The following is an 18,385-nucleotide window of genomic DNA, read 5'->3' as shown; positions in this document are numbered from 1 at the left end:
AATTAGCCAGGTATGGTGGCACATGCCTGCAATCCCAGCTGCTCAGGAGGCTGAGGCACAGGAATCCCTTGAACCCAGGAGGCAGAGGTTGCAGTGAGCCGAGATCAGGCCACTGCACTCCAGCCTGGGGCTCAGAGTAAGATTCTGTCTCAAAACGGAAAAAAAAAAAAGAGTAATGGCAAAAACCACAATAAGTTTTATTCCACCATACTAATAGGATACCAGGAAAGGAAGTAGAGAAAGAATGAACATCAAGAAATTTTAGCTCTGATTAAAGATATGTTAGATAAAGATAAATTAGTATCCTCGAATTATTTGCTTAATAGTACAGTATCTCATGTAAGGAAAGCTGATGGATCCTGGAAAATAACTCAAGACTCTAGAGAACTGAGTAAAGAGTCATGGAATTCCATCATTCATGCCCTATATGGTATAAAAAATACAAGTTGTGCAGCAAACTAAGGGAGATTGACATTCTATGATCAATTCGACCAGCGCTTCCTTTTAGATTTCTATTTTGAAAGAAAGTAAAAATCAAATGTGCATTCATTGAAATAGCCTCCAATACCTTTTTCATGCTCAATATGGGAATATTTAAAGTATCTTCTTTATAGCTACAACCTGGTGATAAGAAACACTGATTTAATTCCATCTAAACTACTGATATTCATTGCATCAATAATATAATGTTGATATATAAATCTAGATGTCAAGCTAAGCATGATTTCCAAATGTTAATTGTATGATCACCAGGGAATAGTCAACTAACCCAACTAGAGTATAGGGTCAAGAATAACTGTTAAAATTTCTAGTAATTACATGGGATAGAAATGTTACCATTCTTCAACCAACATAATGAATTTTTGTCTGTTTAACTCCAAAATTAAAATGAGTCACAAGGACTGGTTTCTGAAGAAATCACATACCACATCTGTATATTTTATTAGCCCTTATTCACATAACAAGGGAAAAAGTTGAATTTAAATAATGCTTTGAACAACATTAAGCAGTCATGGAATCTGGACTAGAATATTACTTGAGGCTGCCTCAGACGTAGCATAGCCCACAGAGAGTAGAGTCCAGGGTAGAGTCAACACTTAATCTGGAAGTCAACTGCATTGCACTTTGCTGATTGTTGCCCTTTTTCTGAAAAAGGAAAAGATAATTTTACTTAATACATAGAATTAAGAGTTGTATTTCTGATGGAAACAGATAATAAAAATAACATAGTATGGATTTATACCAATTCTTAGGCATTGGCCAATGGAGTAGCAATACGGTCCAGAAAGTGGCTCTTAAATGATTAGAGGATAAGAGAAACCCCAGTGTAGTGAAATGCTCTGAAAATCTTTATAGACTTGTGAAGGAAACAAGGTATGGTAGGCTGCTGCTCATTAAAAAGTAAAACAAGAACAACAAATTTTAAATTCAGAATGGTACAGAGAGCAACAAGTAGTTATCCTGTGTGCTCTTGAGCATGCAAAATGATTACAGCGGTAACAATGAATTAACAACAACAACAAAAAGCTGCATCCCACTCGATCCTCAGATGTTCAAAAATTAATTAATAATTGTTCTGCTTTTAACATTAACTTCAGAGGCTAAAAGCAAGTATGGGTTGTATATTGGGAAAATCCAGACAAGCTCATAGCTGGCAAATGGAATATATTGATTCATTGCTTATGATTTTAGGTATATACTTATGGGTCTTGACCAAAAGGTTACTTATTCAAGATTTGAATATGCATACCAGGTAACTGAATCAATGTCTCCAACACTATTAGAGGCGTTGGGGAAAAAAAAAAAATGTGATTTCAGCTTGTGTCCCCCACCTCATACATCACTAATCAAGGAGCCCATTTTACTGCAAGTACAACAGCAGACTATGAGAAAACATATACAATAAAATTATCATATAATTTTCCATCTGAAAATTAATAAATACAGTGATAATTGGAATGTTTAAATAAAATATATGCTTCTTAGATAAGTGAGGTCAGAAACATGGCAGAAAATAAAGCCTTAGACCCTCCTTTTTCCAGTAGAAATACTGATTCAATAACAATTTCCTATTTGAGATATCCAAAAGTCAGTTGAGAGGCTCCTGCATCCTGGGCAAGCACAAACCCAGCTGCATTAAAGATGTTTTAAATTAACTATTCATCACGCCCTCTCCCTATAATTCTTCCCCCTGGCACAGCACCACATGACTAGATGGAAACTGCCATTTCCCAGCTTCTCCCTGGGGAAGAAAGGAGAGGCCTGGACTGTACATCTAATGTTCTGACTTTCCGAAAGGCTGCCGAAGAGACTTGTTTCTGTGTTGCCTGAATATAAAAGCTGACAAGAAAGTACCTATTCTCCAAGATATGTTACATGTGAGATCAGAAAACAAGTCTTAACAAATTTAAGAAGATTGAAGTTATATTAAATACCTTTTCCAACCACAATGGAATAAAGCTAGAAACTAACAGGGGAAAAAAAACCCTGGGAATTTACAAATATGCTAATAACAGCATCTTCTTGACAACCCATGGGACAAAAAAGAAATCAAAAGGATAACTAGAAAATATCTGAAGACAAGTGAACATAGAAACACACCATAGCATTTTGCTTCAGCCAAAGCAGTATTAAGAGGGAAATTTATAGTGGTAAACACTGACATTGAACAATAAGAAAGATCTTCATCTCAATAGATTCAGAAAAATAATTTGACAAAATTCAGCATCCTTTTATGATTAAAAACCCTCAGCAAAAAGTGGGCTATGGACATGAATACCTTAACTCAATAAAAGCCATCTATGAAAACCCATAAACAACATAATACTGAATGGGAAAGGTTGAAAGCATTTCCCCCTGAGAACTGGAACAAGACAAGGATGCTCACTCTCACCAGTTCTATTCAACATAGCGCTGGAAGTCCTAGCCAGAGCAATTAGACAAGAGAAAGAAATAAAGGGCATCCAAATCAGTAAAGAGGAAGTCAAACTGTTGCTGTTTGCTAATGATAGGATTGTATACTTAGAAAACCCTAAAGACTCCTCCAAAAAGCTTTGGGAACTAATACATGAATTCAGCAAAGTTTCAGGATACAAAATTAATGTACACAAATCAGTAGCTCTGCTATCTCCAACAGTTACCAAGCTGAGAATCAAATCAAGAACTCAATCCCTTTTACAATTGCGACAAAAAATAAAATGAAATACTTAGGAATATACCTAATCAAGAAGGTGAAAGACCTCTACAAGGAAAACTACAAAATACTGCTGAAATAAATCATAGACCACACAAACAAATGGAAACATATCCCATGCTCATAGAAGGGAAGAGTCAATATTGTGAAAATGACCATACTGCCAAAAGCAATCTACAAGTTCAATGCAATTCCCAGGAAAATACCACCATCATTCTTCACAGAAAAAAAAAAAAAATCTTAAAATTCATAGAGAACAAAAAAAACAGCCCACATAGCCAAAGCAAGACTAAGCAAAAAGAACAAATTTGGAGGCATCACATTACCTGATGTCAAACTAAGACCATAGTCATCAAAACAGCATGGCACTGGTATAAAAAATAGGCACATAGACCAACAGAACAGAATAGAGAACCCAGAAATAAAGCCAAATACTTAGAGCCAGCTGATCTTCAACAAAGCAAACAAAAACATAAAGCGAGAAAAGGACACCCAATTCAACAAATGGTGCTGGGGTAGCTGGCAAGCCACATGTAGAGGAATAAAACTAGATCTTCATCTCTCACCTTATACAAAAATCTACTCAATATGGATCAAGTACTTAAATCTAAGACCTGAAACCATAAAAATTCTAGGAGATAACATTGGAAAAAACCCTTCTAGACATTAGCTTAGGCAAGGATTTCATGACCAAGAACCCGAAAGCAAATGCAACAAAAACAAAGATAAACAAATGGAACTTCATTAATCTAAAAAGCTTCTGCACAGCAAAATAAACAATAAGTCGAGTAAGCAGACAATGCACAGAATGGGAAAAAAATCTTCACAATCTATATATCTGACAAAGAACTAATGTCCAGAATCCACAAAGAACTCAAAATATTCGCAAAAAAATACAAACAATTCCATCAAAAAGTAGGCTAAGGACATGCATAGACAATTCTCAAAAGAAGATAAACAAATGGTCAACAAACATATGAAAAATGCTCAACATCGCTAATTATCAGGGTAATGCAAATGCAAATCAAAACCACAACGTAATACCACCTTCCTCCTGCAAGAATGGCCATAATCAAAAAATTTTAAAAAAATAGATGCTGGCTTGTATGTGGTGAAAAGGGAACACTTTTACACTGCTGAGGGGAAGGTAAACTATTACAACCACTATAGAAAGATGTGGAGATTCCTTAAATAACTAAAAGTAATGGTCTATTTCCAGGCAACCAGTGACTAGAGCTGAGCACTTGCCCCAGACCATGAGCCTCCCTGCTGAGAAAGCAAGCCAACTCACATGAACCAAATACCACCTGCTCCCTAAAAACCTATTGAAATAAAAAATAATTTTTTAAAAAAGGACCTAAAAGTAGAACTACTCTTTGATCTAGCCATTTGAATACTGGGTATCTAACCAAAAGAAAATAAGTTATTACACAAAAAGAAAAAAAAGATATTTACACACAGATTGCACACAATGTTTATAGCAGCACAATTCACAATTGCAAAAATATGGAACCAACCCAAATGTCCATCAGCCAAAGAGTGGATAGAGAAATTGTGGTATCTGTACACCATGGAACACTACTCAGCCATAAAAAGGAACAAAATAATGGCATTTACAGCAACCTGGATGGAATTAGAGACCATTGTCAGGCCTCCAAGTCCAAGCCTGGACATTACAGTCTTGGATACCTGCACATACACCTCTGGATGGTCCCCAGGAGCCAGAAAGTCTGAAGTAACCAGATGGCCACAAAGAGAAGTGAAACAACTTGCTTCTGCCTCAACTAATTGCTCCCCACTCTGCAACCTGCAACCATTGTTTCTGCTCAGCCTTGCTAAATTTCTCCCTGGACACTGGGTTTCTCAAGACCCCCTCCCCTGTAACTATGTAATTTGCAGCACCCTCCCCTCTACTTGTAACTGATAACTCCCACCTTTATGATCATACCTGTTTGTAATGGATAACCCCTTCCCTTGCGACCATGCATCCCATGATGCCCTCTCCCTCCCTAAAATAGATTACCACCTTTAACTGAACATTTGCCCAAACCTATGTAACCAGTCACCTTTCCTATTCCCTTTGCCTAACTCCTTTTTCAGACTTGGCCCACTTGTACCCAAGCATGAAATAAAATGGCCTTGTTGCCCACACGAAGCCTGCCTGGTGGTCTCTTTACGTGAGTGATGCGCCTAACAACCATTACTCTAAATGAAGTAACTCAGGAATGGAAAACCAAACATCATATGTTCTCACTTATAAGTGGGAGTTAAGCTATGAGAATTCAAAAGCATAAGAATAATGCAATAGACTTTGGGGACTCATGAAAGCATGGAAGGGAGATCAGGGATAAAAGACTACAAATTGGGTACACAGTATACTGCTCGGGAGATAGGTGCACCAAAATCTCAGAAATCACAACTAAAAAACTTATTCATGTAACCAAACACTACTTGTTGCCCCAAAACCTATGGAAACAAAAAATAAAAATAAGAACAATCTTGCCTGGATGCAGTGACTCATACCTGTAATCTCAACACTTTGGGAGGCTGAGGCAAGCAGACATCTTGAGCTCAGGAGTTTGAGACCAGCGTAGGCAACATAGCAAGACCACATCTCTACAAAAAAGACAAAAATTAGCCAGGTGTGGTAGCATGCTCCTGTATCCCCAGCTACTCAGTGGGGAAAAAGTGAGACCTTGTCTCAAAAATAAAAATAAAATACAAACGATCTCAAAGAAACAACTTAACATTATACCTCAAAAAGAACAAAGTCCAGAGTAAGCATAAAAAGGAAATAATACAGTTTAGAGCAAAAATAATTAATGAATCAATGCCTGTAACATTATTAGAGGCCTTGAGAAAAAAATACATAATTTCAATTCAATTAGTTACAGCAGAAATAGAAAGAATAGAAAAATAATAGAAAAAAAGTCAAAGAAATGAAGAGTTCATTGTTAAAAGATCGACAACATTGACAAAGCTTTAGCTAGACTAAAAAAAATAGAGAAGACTCAAACAAATGAAATCAGAAATGAAAGCGTAGATGTCATAACTGATGCCACAGAAATATAAAATGGGTTGTTGGAGACTACTATGCACAATTACATGCCAAAGAATTATATAATCTAGAAGAAATGGAAAAAATTCCTTTTCTATTAACAATATATCCTACTAAGACTGAAGCATGAAGAAATAGAAAATGTGAATAAGCTGGGTGAGGTGGCTCATGCCTGTAATCCCAACACTTTGGGAGTCTGAGTCGAGTAGATCATGAGGTCAAGAGATCGAGACCATCCTGGCCAACATGGTGAAACCCTGTCTCTACTAAAAATACAAAACATTAGCCAGGCATGGTAGCACATGCCTGTAATCCCAACTACTGGGGAGGCTGAAGCAGGAGAATCACTTGAACCTGGTAGGTGGAGGTTGCAGTGAGCTAAGATCATGCCACTGTACTCCAGCCTAGAAACAGAGCAAGACTCTGTCTCAATAAAGAAAGTAAGAAAGAAAATGTGAATAGACGTATAGCTAGTAAGAATATTGTATCAGTAATCCAACACCTCCCAACATGTCCTCAAACTATGCCAAAATATTGAAGAGGGAAAATTTTCTAACTGATTTTATGAGGTAGAGATTACTCTGAGACCAAAGCCAGACAAAAACATTAGAAAAAAATTAAAATCATAGGCCAATATCCCTGATGAACACAGTTGCAAAAATCTTCAACAAAATACTATCAAATTGAGTTCAATAGCGCATTTAAAAGATCAGAAATTAAGACCAAAAAATTTATGCCTGGTTGAATATATGCAAATTAATCAATCTGATATGCCACATTAACAGAACAAAGGACAAAAATCACATGATCATCTCAATAGATGCAGAAGAAGCAATTAACAAAAGTCAACACCTTTTACAACAAAGATAACAAATTAGGAATAGGAGGATACCAACTCAACATAATAAAGATCAAATATGAAAGTCCCTAGCTAACATAATACTCAATAGTGAAAAACTGAAAGTTTTTTTTTTTCCTAAGGTCAGAAACAAGGCAAGGATACCCACTCTGACCACTTGCATTCAACACAGTGCTGGTAATCCTAGCCAGAGCAATTAGGCAAGAAAAGGAAATAAAAGGCATCCACATAAGAAAGAAAGAAGTAAAATTACCTCTGTTCACAGAAAATATGATCTCACATGTAGAAAACCCTAAAGATTCCACACCAAAAGAAAATTGTTAGAACAAATAAATGAAATTAGAAAATTGACAGCATACAAAAATCAGTTTATTTCTATAAACCAACAACAAAAATCCCAAAAGGAAACTGAGAAAACAAGCCCAATTTACAATATCATCAAAAAGAATAGAATACCTAAAAGTAAACTTAACTAATGAAGTAAAATATTTGTATACTGAAAACTACAAGGACAATTATTTAATGTGATAGATATTGCAATTACACTGATTTGATTTTAACTAATTACATGAATGTATTAAATTATCACACGTATCCCCAAAATATGTAGTTATTGTGTGTCAATAAAAAAAATAAAATAGCCTTTCCTATATAAAATGGAGTGAGAATTAAAAAAAAAAAAGACAAAATTTAAAAATAACTACAAAATATTGATAAAAGTAGACACAAATAAATGAAAAGACATTCATGTTCAATGAACAGGAGACTGAATATTGTCACAATGTCTGTACTACCCAAAGAAATACATGGGTTCAATGAAGTCCTTATCAAAAATCCCACCTGCATTTTTAGAAAAATAGAAGAAACAATTCTAAATTCCATGTGGAACCAGAAGGAACCCTGAACAGCCAAAATAATTGTAGGAAAGCAGAGCAAACCTGGAGCCATCACAGTTTCTGACTTCAAAACATAATATACAAAATACAGTTATTAAACAGGGTGTTCCTGGCACAAAAGAGTCATCTAGAACAATAGAACAGAATAGAGAGCCTAGAAATGAATCCACACTTATGAAGTCAACCGATCTTCCACAAAAATGCCACAAATACACATGAAGAAAGGATAACCTCAAGGATAATGGTGTCGGGGAAACTGGATATACACATGCAAAATAATGAAACTGGACCTTATCTTATACTACATAGAAAAAATCAAATCAAAATGAATTGAAGACTTAAACACAATACTTGAAACTGTGAAACTCCTGAAAGAAAATATAGAATACAAGCTTTATAACACCGGTCTTGGCAATAATTTCTTGGCTGTGACACCAAAAGCATAGGCGTTTGTAGTGTAGTCCCAAACTTAAGACCACCTCAAACTAAAAAGCTTCTGCACAGCAAAGGAAACAAGCAACAAAGCGAAAAAGCAACTTATGGAATAGGAAAAAAAAAGTTGTAAACCCCTTATCTGATAAGAGATTAAAACCCAATATATAAGAAACTCACTCCTAACTCAACAGCAAAAAGCCAAGTAACTCAATTTTTTAAAAATGAGCAAAGATCTTGAATAGATAGACATTTCTTCAAAGAAGGCATACAAATGACCAAGAGGCATATAAACAGATGTGCAACATCCCTAATCATCAAGGAAATGCAAATACAACCACAATGAGATATCATTTCCCACATTAGAATGGGAATTTTCAAAAAAATAATAAATGTTGGCACGGAAATGGAGAAAATGGAATCCTTGTGCACTGTTGGGAATGTAAAATGGCATACCAGCTATGGAAAACATATAAAGCTTCCTCAAAAATTTATAAATAGAAATACCACATGAACCAGCAATCCCATTTCTAGGTATTTATTCAAAAAGATTGGAATCAGGATCTCACAGCTATATTTGCACTCTCGTGTACATTGCAGCATTACTCATAATAGGCAAGATGTGGAAGAAATCAATAAGTATCAATCAACAGATGAATGGATAAATAAAATGTGGTATATACATGCAATAAAATATTATTCAGCTTTAGCAAAAAAGAAACTTTTATCACATATGATAGCATGAATGAGCCTTAAGAATATTATGCTAAGTGAAACATCCAGTCACCAAACTACAAATGACTGTGTGATTCCTTTTATATGAAGTATCTAAAGTAGTCAAACTCAGAGAAGCAGAAAGTAGAAGGGTGGTTGCCATAGGAGAGGAGGAGAAAAAAATGAAAAGTTGCTGCTCAACAGCTACACAGTTTCACTTAAGCAAGATAAAGACTTTTAGAGATCTACTGCACAACATGGTGCTTGTCATTAATAATACTCTTTTGTACATTTAAAATTTTTGAGGATGTTTTCATGTTTTGTCACAATTTTTAAAATATGTTTACTAAATTGGGAGATGATAATACACTGAAGGAATGAATTGCAAGATCAAATGAATGTTATACTTAATATGCATGAAAGTGAAATTATTATTGGATAGATAGTTGAAATAATATTGGAATATAGGGAAAAAATAAGAGGAAGACAGAAACTTATTGAAACATCTTACCTATTTCTAACTTCTTTTCTTTTTCTTTGATGGATTCTCTACTGCCAGGACCTAAATTATATTTATGAGTTACAGAGTAAGGATCAATTATTAAGCAGTTTCTCCTTCCATGCCTAACCTGGGAGTAACAATTACTACCTCTTTCCTACTCAGTGGAAAGATAGTCATGATAGATTTTTACTTATGCAACGCTTTTCCATATAACTGGAAATGAATGATGGGGAAAGTGCTGGTCAGACTCACATTGCTGGCCAGTTGTATAAGTCCTCCTTCTGAATCTGACAATACTACCTACAGAGGGAAGCCTGGTTGAAAATTAAATGGTAATATGAGGAAATGATTGTTAAATGAAACATAAACATATAAATGGATAATAAAGGAGAGATAAATTTACCTTGGTACCTTATAAGTAGGTGAGAATAAAATAAATATTATCTCTCAACAATATTAACAGATTCCCATAAAAGTGAAGCTATTTTCCTGCAGAAACCTCCCACTTTGTTTGAAGCTGAAGGTCCATGCAAGTGGATTTAAGAAACAAGTAATCTGAAGTTATCTATGTGTTGCATCTCCATGATGTTATTGACATGTAGATGAGGACTTGAAATAATTCTCATGTAGCTTTATCTTTTGGCTCCCAGTTTATAGGATATGCCTATTAAAGAAAACAGACGACTTTTCAGAGATAACATAGCAGAACATTTGCCCCTGACCCCCAATATAATCACTACAGATTTTCAAACAAAAGCTTATAAGATGCATAATTTATTCTGGTAATGGAAGCAAGAGAAACTGGATAGTTAAATCCAGTTTTCAGAGGCAATACTGATATCTTGAGACATATGTTAGCAATAGCGTCTTCATGAGATCAGTTCAGTGGAATGAGAATCAAGCCCTTCTGGAGATTCTGTGAGCTACATAGTCTTTAACAAACTCCCTTTTTGCTTAAATTAGGCAGAGTAGTTTTTATCACTTGAAACTAAAAACGTTGAGTATTATCAAATTATATATTTAATGGGGGGGGTGTGGGGGAATGTTAATTATAGGCCCTAAAATGTGGAACTAGATGAATGCAGAAAGTAGGACAGAATTAAATTGGCACCATACAATCCAGGCAAGAAAATGGGAAATCTTACTACACAATGATGAAATGCTTGATTCAATGATTGCCTATATGTAAAAACACAGACATAAGGTTCAAGCAATCACAGTGGAGGCTATAAAAGCTGGGAAACTAGTAGGAAAAACATAGAACACTAGGTTTCATTTGTTATTTCTTAGTGTTTTCAGTAAAATATGGCACAAGAAAGAGACAGTCTGAAGGTCACCATTCTGGAATTAGAGAGAGAAGGAAATACAGAAAGAAAATTATTTTCTTGACATTGAGATTGGCAGGGCTGGGTTATGAAAGCAGAGAATAAAGAGGACAGTTAGCAGAAGAAAAAGTTCAAAGAACTCTTGGTCTCTACTGTACAGAGAGGCAGCGTTGGAAACCAGGATGAAATTCAGAATGGGGCCTCCTCAACCAAGGAAAGTGACTCAGTATCATAGGAAATGACTATTGTAAATGCATCATTGAAGGCAAGATCTGGGCCATTTACTACTTAACATCCCGTGAAGAAAATCCAGAGTAATGATGGCATTACTTTGCTCTAAAGTACTTCATACTGCTTGACTTGCATAAGAATCAAACTTATTAAGTAATGAAGTTGAATCTGAAAGAGATGACACAGCATAGTCATTAGGAGCTCAATTTAAGGAGCCAGACTTGATTTTAAGTCACATGTGACCCTTGGACAGTTACTTCTTTCTTCTCTCTAAACTTCAGTTTTCTAATCTTTACATTGGGGGTTATCTCTTAAAATTATATGAGAATTCAATAAAGTGAGGTACATAAACAACAAAGCCCATTTCCAGACATACAGCAAGCCCTGAATAACTATTATTATGGGTTCTTATTGCAAAACATTTGTATAGAGCATGAATCTTAAATTAAGGTTAACAGATATTAGTGAAAACTGTCATTTGGAAATTTTAAAGGTATTTTCTTAACTTTTAAAAGATTATATGATTACAACTCTTTTCAGCTATGGCTAATAACAGACAGTTCACAGGATCACTCTGATAGTCAATTCATGTTTAGAACATCATTAAATAAATAACAAAAATATGGACTTCATATATGTTGTAAGGTGGTTTGACTATTTGTCCCCTCCAAATCTCATGTTGAAATATGATCTCTGGAATTGGAGGTGGGGCCTGGTGGTAAGTGTTTAGGTCATGAGGGCAGGTCCCTCATGAATGGTTTGGTGTCATCTGGTGGTGATGAACGAGTTTCACTCTGTTAGATACCATGAGATCATATTGTTAAAAAGACCCTGGCACCTCCTCCCCTTTCACTTGCTCCCTCTCTTGTCATCTGATCCACCGGCTCCCCTTAGCATTCTTCCATGAGTAAATATTTTCTGAGGCCTCACCAGAAGCGGATGCTGATGCCATGCTTCTTGTACAGCCTACAGAACTGTAAGCCAAATAAACTCTTCTTTATAAATTACCCAGCACAGGTATTTTGTTATAGTAATGCAAAAAAGATTAAAATAAGTAGTAACAAAGATAATCAGGAACCTTTTACATCATAGGAAATACGCAAGGGAAAAATCTCCTCCTAAAAGGGGCAAAATAAAACTGGATTGAGAATCTCCTTCTCTCACAATGTAATGAAGTTCATTGTTCATTTTAAAAAGATAAAGCAGCAAATATAAAGTATCAGCAGTTAAAAAATGGGTAAACTTTATGACACAGAATTTGAATATACAATTTAGTCTACTCCTAACTCTGTTCCCTTTTTACCAAGCCTAAATTAATACTAAGGAAATAAAGTAAATCAAGAAAATTTTAAGAATCCTGAATAATACAATGCCCATGCTCCTTTCTTATATTCATTGGAGAAAAACAGATTAAATATGGGTTTTTAATCTGCAGAAAAGTTCAGAAAAGCTATCAAACACTAAAATTCCTATTACCACATGTTCTTAGTAGAGCAAGATAAACAGTTAGAGATTCTCACTTTGGTTTCTCCAGGCAAGGAGAAAAACAAGTGGGGAAGAAAAATCAAGTAAGCACCAATAAACTGTGACTTAAGAGAACTGAAGAGAATAGATAAAACAAGCTTGCTGAAGGAAAAAGAAACTAATAAACTGTGTTTCAATGGAACTCTATAAAACAATGAAAAGAAACTTTACCTACATTCATCAATAGAAAGGAATCCCATAAACATAATAGTGAACTAAAGAAGAAAATTATTAAGAATACACACAGTTTAATTTCATGTTGTTCAGGAGTGTGGGAATAGTTTATCATATACATACTTTAAAATTTTTTAACTTAACACATAGAAATGTGCATTTACTTGCATATATGTTAATGTAGGATTATAGGGTTTTTTTCGGTATGAGTCTACAGATTAGTTCTTCATTTTTTTAATCATTGATAATTTCTTATGATGAACAGAAGTTTCAAAACAACTATGAAGCAAACTGGGCATATATAGAATATCAGTTAATCTGGTAGGTTGTTTGAGAACAAGTCAGTTAAGTAAATGGCACACAATAAAATTGAAATTATTTGCTCATAGTAAACGAAGAAGAAAATGACAGAGAGACAAAAAAGTCGAAAAATTGTCATCGACTGAGTGACAGAGACAATGATGATTCAATAAAAAATATTTAGCCTTCCTGCATTATTAAACTCAGAGCAGAAAAAGCATTTAAATACATAATTTTAAAACTTTTTCCTTAAATAAAGAAAAATTTTAATCTTCTAATAGAAGCATAGAGCAGTATATGGCAGAAAAAAACTAATGTAAACTAATCAGCAGGGATTTTGATAAGATCTTTTTGGTCATATTGAATTTCCATAACAAGAAATATTTCCTGAGACATTGAATTAGCAGTTAAAAAAAATGAGTCATTTAAAAGAGTAAAAGATAAAGCTGGGCTCAGAATACTACAAATAATGTACAAGTCCAAAAAAATAATACAACAAAAATGTTCGTAAATTTCTGTGGTGATTAAAATATGAGCCAAGAATTTTAGACCCAGCGAAATTGTCCCCCTAGAACATAGATATTCCCAGACATGAAAGAATTCAAGCAAATAACACTGACTATATGTGAATATAAAACTAAAACTAAACATATGAAAGAATTACATTTCAAAAATTTATCAATGATGTAAAATTTGACAAGATGGTAATACATTCTTAATGTCTTCTATAATCTTTTCTTCTCAACTTAAAAATAGGTCTTTTTGAAACTAATAATGCTTATAATGGAAAACAAGCTCAGCTACTCCTTTAGTTTGTATGTTTCTTTTTTTCTGCTAAATTCAAGTAAAATTAAAATTAATGTGTTTTATTGTTAAACAGCATTTGATTAACAATACAATCTCATTTTTGTAAAACTATTATTTCTATCCAGCTTTTTTTTGTTACAATGCATGAAAAGAAATCTGAAATTATAATTACTTAATGTGAACTCAATTGTTATGTCTGGGTGGAGAAATTTGTTTTTGTTCTGTAGAGTGTGAACTCCTTGTAATGCATTTTAATGCCTTTGCAACGTGTTTTACAAAGACAGTGACATATTCTAAAGAAATGAAAGTTGAAACAGAAAATTGTAGATACAACTTGAAGACAACATTTGCCTAGCCACTTTGACCTTTGCTCTGACAAAATCTTTCATGTTCATTATTACTTAGCAGATCAAAATCCTATATCTGACTGCACAACAAACACACCATTAATTTTAAAAATAATAATAAATTAATTTTAAAAGTCAGAGTGTCATGTTAGTGGGCAAACCAGCAGAAGAATCTTAAAAAAAAATTCTCTCATTAATCCTGCCAAGTAAAAGTACTCATTGACTCTAGAATAAAAGTTAGTGAGGAAAGAAAAGAAATGATTTTAAATGACTGAAGGCTGTGCTTTCTCACAAATCATATAAATGATTATTATTCTGCATGATACAGACTGAATGACTATAACATTCTCTGTTAAGGACACTATTGTACTTCTATGATGGGTACAGAATTTTCTAGTATACTCAAGGTTATACGGCTCAGTGGGGTCTTCTACTTCTAAAGCAATATATAAATGCAATATATAATCTTATATGTGAATGTTTAAAATTTGTTCTAAAAAATTAAATTGTCCCTTTTATAAGTTAAAAAGAAAAGAAGAGAAAACTAGTTTAACAACAACAAAAAAAAAAACTTCATAATGTAGACCCTGTCAAAACAAAAGTTGTAGTAGTTTCAAGTTTGAGGGGAAAAAAAAAGAACACTTTTTTATGAAGGTCAATTATTTCTTACAAGCTCCAAATAAAGATAAGGCTCTCTTTTGAATGATGTGTTTATTTGTGATGTTGAGTTAAATTTATATTTAAATTGTTTCATTTTAAATATAATTAAATAATGGTAAATTCCTGAAATGAGTTACCCAGGAAAATTGAGTGACCTTTGATTAAAAAAATAAAATCCTTCCAAGGAATGACATTGATATGGTTTAGCTCTGTGTCCCCTTCCAAATCTCATCTTGAATGGTAATACCCGTGTGTCAAGGAAGAGCTATGTAATCCCCAGGTGTTGAGGGAGGGAGGTGATTGGATCATAGAGGTGGTTTCCCTCATGCTGTTTTCGTGATAGTGAATGAATTCTCATGAGATCTGATGCTTTCATAAGGGGCTCATCTCTCTTAGATTTCTCTTCTCTCTCACCTGCCACCATGTAAGATGTGCATGCTTCCCCCTTCTGCCATGACTGTAAGTTTCCTAAGGCCTTCCCTGCCATGTATACCTGTGAGTCAATTGAACCTCTTTCCTTCATAAATTACCCAGTCTCAGGTGTAGTATCTTAATAACAGTGTGAAAATGAACTAATACAGACACCCATCCAGATCTGAGGTCTTTGTGAACCCTTGTAAGTCTAGTTAACACTTGACCTCTGCTGCCTTCAGTCTTACTATTCTAAATATGACTTTAAATCCAGTCACATTTCCAAATCTATAGTAACACATAGTACTGTCTTTTACAAGACTGATGTAAAGTTGTTTCAGTGCGTGGAAAGCAAAGACTTTTAGTAATATAATTATTGTTTCCTTTAGTTTTTCATCCTCTTGTTATTAAAATGAAATATGCAGCAAAATATGTCCCTACCTTCTCTCTTTTCAAATAGGACCATTTCTTCTCTTTTCTGTTTCTATCAGCCTATGAACTTGTTCTTCCTGAAAGAGCCATATAAATTGGAAAGAGTAAAAAATCATCATTGTTCTTGTTGTTTTAAAGTGAGTCAATATTATTTTAATTCAAAGCTACCAGGATAGTACACCAACAAACAGCAGCATGGAAATCCACCAGTTTGTATCTGTTTGTGTCCACAAGCAATTTATAGTGATTAACCTGAAGAAATTGGAATTGTAAACTGCAATATCTAATTATTTCATATTGTTTGTTACCTATTTGGATAAAAGAGTTTAAAGTGTACTTTGAGTTAGTTATTTTTTATCAAAGAATTATTTGTATTCGTGAACACTTAAATTGTTTCCATTTTGTAAGTAATGATTGTTTCATTAAAATAAATTCCTAAGATTTAAAATGCTTATTATTACAATATGCACATTTTTAAGATATATATATAACCAAACTGAATTACTCAGAGAAACAATATAGAACTCTGATTTCCCTGAATCCTAGATAACACTGGACAGTACATAATTCTTCATCTTTAGTATTATATTCAATATAATCAATGCCTAATACTTTTTACATGTAAAAACAATATATTTTTGTCAAGATTTAAGCATTCTGATCTACCACAAATATTGCTTTTGCCACTGTATTATTTATTTTTTCCTTATATAGAATTACTGTGCAAATTTTGTATTTTTAATCATATTTTATATTAAGTTACACATTTAGATATTTAAATAATATAATTATTTTATGTATATAGGTAAATGTTTTATTGTGCTTCTATTGTGTCTAACTGGAATACATGTATTTCAAAATAAATTAAAAGAAAGGAAAATGGTTTTCTGGTGGGAGGAAAGTATAGCATCAATTTGTTAGACCAGGTATGCATCGATAATATAACTTTAATCAACTTCGTGTGCTTCTTTAATTTTCAAATATTTATTGCACACTTATAAAGTTGGATACTATGCTAGCAATACCAAAAACAGGCACAGTGTCTTCCTGAACAAAATTGGAAAAGGAAAGAAAACATTACTCAAATAAGCAGACCAATGAAAGGTAAAATGTTATTTTTGACAGATGCTACAAGTTTATACACAATCCTATGAAGATTTATAAAATGGGTACTTAACCTATAAATTATTTCCTTTTCATTTATAAGAAACTACTATAATTTATTTTTTACCTGAAACTAAAACCCAGCCAAACCTCAAACATTTGTTTCCCATTGCCACCATCTATGTTAAAGAGTAGACAAAGTGAGGGAAAATCTTATGCAACAAAACTATCATCTTTAACTCTTAGAGGAACTTAAAATTTATCAGGCATAAATTCACTAGTGTAAATATAACGTCAATTTTAAAGATGATGAAAGTATCTTAAATGTAATAAGCAGATAATAAAACTTGTTAATTAGAGTTACATTTCTAAAATAGCCATGGTACTTTAAATATTTAAATAAAAGGAGACTAAAGAGCTAAAATCATAAATGCATCCTTTTAAGCCTTTTTCTCCAATGTTACTCTTAAACTTGCTAACAGGAATCAGATCCCTTTATCAACCAAAACATCATAATTTAGAGCTTTTTGTTTGTTTGTTTACCTTTTCTTACTTATGCTAGAATTTTAAAAGTTAAGTTGTGATTTCCTGTTTCTCGTTCAAATTCCATTCCAGGAATGGCAGGCAGGTGCTCCACTCTCCTCAGTCATTCACCATCCAGGTGACTTTTGTCACGTTTCTCTTCCATCCCCTGGTTATGGTTCTTACCTGCGTTGTCAACTGGGCTTCAGGTATGTCCATGTCCAGCTCACAAGAAGGCAAGTGTAGTAGTGTACCTCCAGGGCTTTAAAACACAGACCCAAAAGTAACATAGGTTATTTCTGCTCCAGTTACACTGAAAATAACTTAGTCACGTAACCATATTGCAGGAGAGAGCTGGGAAACAGTCTCCAGCTGGTGGGCAAATGCCTAACTATAACTTTATTTCTTTAAAAAAAGAAGAGAAACAAATATAGGTGCACATTTAGCAGTTTCTCCCATGAAGCTCCCTCATACTAAATGTAATTATGCTTAAAATATTTATCTATCATCAGATAGATGACCTTTTAAAAGAAAAAGAACAGCACCACGATTTGCCCTTACCATCTTATTTTGTCACCTACCATGTTAATTAATTTTATAAATGTTTATTGAGAAATATATATTGGTACAGTAGTAGGTATGTAGGATATAAGAATTATATGTTAGAGTTCTAGACTTCCAGAAGTTTGTCATCTATTTGAAACTGATATGTGCCAACTGCAGCGGCAGATGATTTAACAAGTTTGCCATCGAAAGAGTTTAAAATATATCACTCTAGCATATTAAGTATTTAAGTTAAAGGTGCTTAAAAAAAACTGCAAAAAGATCAATCTGATCTTCATGCCGTTTCTTAAAAGCAGAAGGTGAAATTCCCATGTGAAAGATGCCCTCCTA

The sequence above is a fragment of the Sapajus apella genome, unplaced genomic scaffold (assembly GCF_009761245.1).
Source record: "Sapajus apella isolate SASKATOON/1434 unplaced genomic scaffold, GSC_monkey_1.0 scaffold28, whole genome shotgun sequence".
Taxonomy (NCBI): domain Eukaryota; kingdom Metazoa; phylum Chordata; class Mammalia; order Primates; family Cebidae; genus Sapajus; species Sapajus apella.
Note: the sequence above shows the minus strand (reverse complement) of the source record.